The sequence below is a fragment of the Orycteropus afer genome, unplaced genomic scaffold (assembly GCF_000298275.1).
Source record: "Orycteropus afer afer isolate SDZICR_OR568_19922 unplaced genomic scaffold, OryAfe1.0 scaffold00049, whole genome shotgun sequence".
Taxonomy (NCBI): Eukaryota; Metazoa; Chordata; class Mammalia; order Tubulidentata; family Orycteropodidae; genus Orycteropus; species Orycteropus afer.
Window position 1 is genome coordinate 14,616,199 of NW_006921636.1, and position 3,943 is coordinate 14,620,141.

Sequence of the window (3,943 nt, forward strand, 5' to 3'; positions counted from 1 at the left end):
ATGGTCCCGAGCCCACAGGTTCAACTACTTGGTCCCTCTGGGTAGCTGGCTGTGACCAAGCAGTGACTACAACCTTGCCCCTTGTCAGCCCCATTATACACCTGGGAATTCAGATCATACACATAAAGTTATTGGACCACTGTCTGCCAACCCTATGTACATGTTCTTGGGTGCACTCTCCACTTCATATAGATACCTAATATTTCAGCCTGTCCACCCATCTATGCCCACATATACCTGTGTTTGCCTTCACTGACCACACCATACTATATGCGCAAAAGTGTTCATCTTTGTTGTCTGTACTTCCCACGTACCTCTCTCTGTCTTTCTCTTCCTCAATGCCACTATATTGATCACTCACATTTGGTACATTGCCCTTCTCTTCACCCAAATCAATGCTTGTCTCTACCTATTTAACAGTGTTCTCTCCCCTCCCCTCCCACCCCTGGTAACCAACAAAGAAAATTTCCTTCCATACATAAACCTTTCCTTGACTTTTTACAATAACGGACTAATACGATATTTGTCCATCTGTGATTGACTTATTTTACTCAGCATAATCTCCTCCAAGTTCATCCACATTATGCGGTATTTTGCAGATTCTACATTGTTCTTTGGGGTTGCATCGTATTCCATTGTGTGTATGTACCATAGTTTGGTCATCCATTCTTCAGTTGATGGACACCTAGGTTATTTTCATCTTTTGGTTATTGTAAATAATGCTGCCATGAACATGGGTGTGCATGTATCTGTTCTTGTCCTGCCTCTCTTTAGGATATATATCTAGTAATGGAATGGCTGCTTCAAATGGTATTTCTCATTCCAGCTTTTTAAGGAATCTCTGTACTGCTTTCCACAATGGTTGTACCATTTGACAGTCGCACCAGCAGTGTATCAGAGTCCCAATCTCTCTGCATCCTCACCAGCATTTGTTATTTTCTGTCTTGTTGTACTTTGCTATTAGTGCTGGGGCAGGATGGTATCTGATTGTTGTTTTGATTTTCATCTCTCTAATGGCTAATGATCGTGAGCATTTCTTCATATGTTTGTTGACCGCCTGAATATCCTCCTTGGTGAAGTGTCTATTCATGTCTTCAGCCCATTTTTAATTGGATTATTTGTCTTTTTGTTGTTGAGGTGTTGGAGTTTTCTATAAATTCTAGAGTTAAATCCCTTGTCAGATATATCATTGCCAAATATTTTTCCCCAATATGTAGGTTCTTTCTGGACTCTTTTGGAGAAGTCTTTGGAAGCACATAAAAATTTAAGTTGTAGAAGGTCCCACTCATCTAGTTTCTCTTCTGCTGTTTGTGCACTTTGGTTATGGTTGGTAGTCTATTTATGCCATATATAGGGCCCGTAAATTTGCCCCTAGTATTTCCTTGAGGAATTTTATAGTTTTAGGTTTCACATTGAAGTCTTTGATCCATCTGGAGTTAGATTTTGTGTATCTTGCTTGATGAAACAGATCTTGTTTCATTTTTCTGCAAATTGATATCCAGTTTTGCAAGCACCATTTTTTAAACAAGCATTTTCTTCCCCATTTAATGGATTTTGGCCCTTTGTCAAAGATCAGTTGACCATAGGTTGATGGATCTATTTCTGGGTTCTCAATTCTATTCCATTTGTCTATGTGTCTGTCATTATACCAATACCAGGCAGTTTTGACTACTGTGGCTGTATAGTAGGTTTTGAGATCCAGCAGTGTGAGACCTCCTACTTTGTTCTTCTTCTTCAGTAGTGCTTTGCTTATCCGAGGTCTCTTTCCTTTCCATATAAAATTATGGACTGGTTTGTCCATATCCTTAAAGACTGTTGATGGGATCTGGATTGGGATTGCTTTGAATGTATGGATTGCTTTGGGTAGAACTGACATTTTCACAATGGTTAATCTTCCTATCCACGAGCATGGGATGTTCTTCCATGTATGTAGGTCTCTTATGGTTTCTTGAAGGAGTCTTTTATAGTTTTCTTTGTAGAGGTCTTTTGTGTCCTGGTAAGATTTATTCCCAAGTATTTTATTTTTTTGGTAGCTATTGTAAACGGTATTGATTTCCTTATTTCTTCTTCAGCAATCTCTTTGCTGGTGTAGAGGAATCCAACTGATTTTGGATGTTGATCTTGTATCCTACCATGATGCTAAATCTCTCAATTAGTTTTAGTAGATTTTTGATTGAGTCTCTTGGGTTTTCTAGGCATAGGATGATATCATCAGCAAATAGAGATAGTTTGACTTCTTCCTTATCGATTTGGATGCCTTTGATTTCCCTTTCTTGCCTTATTACCCTAGCTAGGACTTTTAGTACCGTGTTGAATGGAAGTGGTGATAGAAGACATGCTTGTGTGGTTCCTGTTCGCAAGGGCAATGGTTTCAATCTCTCTCCATGGAGAATAATGTTGGCTATTGGTTTTGCATAAATGCCCTTTATTATGTTGAGGAATGTCCCTTCTATTCATATTTTGCTGAGAATTTTGATCAGGAAGGGTGTTGGATTTTATCAAATGCCTTTTTTGCACCGATTGATATGATCATGTACTTCTTTTCTTTTGTTTCATTTATGTGGTGGATAATGTTGATTGTTTTTCTAATGTTGAACCATCCTTGCATACCTGATATGAACCCCAGTTGGTCATAGTGAATTATTTTTTTTTGATAAGTTGTTGGAGTCTATGGGCTAGGATTTTGTTGAAGATTTTTTCATCTATTCATGATGGATATTGGTCTGTAGTTTTCCTTTTGAGTGATATCTTTGCCTGTTTGTTGTATAGGTTATGCTTACTTCATAAAATGAATTAGGGAGGATTCCACCCTTTTCTAAGTGTTGGAACAGTTGAGTAGGATTGGTGTCAGTTCTTCTCTGAATTGGTAGAATTCTCTGGTGAAACCGTCTGGGCTTTTTTGGTTGGTAATTTTTTGATGACCTGTTCAATTTCTTCTTTTGTTGTGGATCTGTTTAGTTTTTCCACATCAGTCTGTGTTAGTTTAGGTAAGTAGTGTGGTCCTAGAAATCTATCCATTTCTTCGAGATTTTCAAATTTGTTGGAGTAGTTCTTTGCAGTATTCTGATATTTCCCTTTTTATTTCAGTTGGTTGGTAATGCTAGTCTTGAAGGGATTTTGTGTATAAGGAAGGAGAGAATGCAGGTAGTAAGACCAAGTGCTTTGTGATCATATTTGAGTCTCTACCTTTTTTGTGAGATTTGGACTGACAGCTGCAGATGCTTTAGGCATCAATGGTCATTTTCCTGGGCTTCCTGGGGGAATGGCCAGACTACCTAACTCTCCACCCAGTTATACACTCCAGAAGCTGTAGACCTTAGCCAGCCTCCTCATAATTCGGGCTGGGTTTGAGTCTCAGAGCGGTTCTGTCTTTCTTCCTCAAGCATTAGAATGCCATGAGGGCAGTTTAAGATAGACACTTTTGCAAGAAATATTTTCAGAAAATGAAAGCAGGTTAAAATTTCAAATAAACTTTATGATAAAAACTTACTAAATTCAAAGGTTTTATTTAAAAATAAATACGCACGTTTTGGAAAATGAAAAAGTAGAAAAAATAGGAAAATAAGGGCTCATGTATTTTCTGACTTCTCAAAAATAATCATTGTTACAGTTTCCATGTATTTCCTTTCATGGTTGTCTGTGGATTTTCACATAATTGATATCATACTGATCAGATTGTCTTGCATCTTGCTTTTTTCCAACCTTAGCTACATAATATGTGTTTTTCTCATGTTATTAGAAACTTTGTAAATATAGCTCTGTATAGCTGTATGATATGCCATTCACTGGATATTATTTAGACAATTAGTCACTTCAATTATTTTCAAATCAATGGAAGAAAGTATTGTTTCTCAACTCAGATGCTCTGGTCTCTTCTCCATCATGTTTATATCAAATAATCCTCAAATTATTTCCTTTTTCAGAACATCTGTATCTCAGGCTC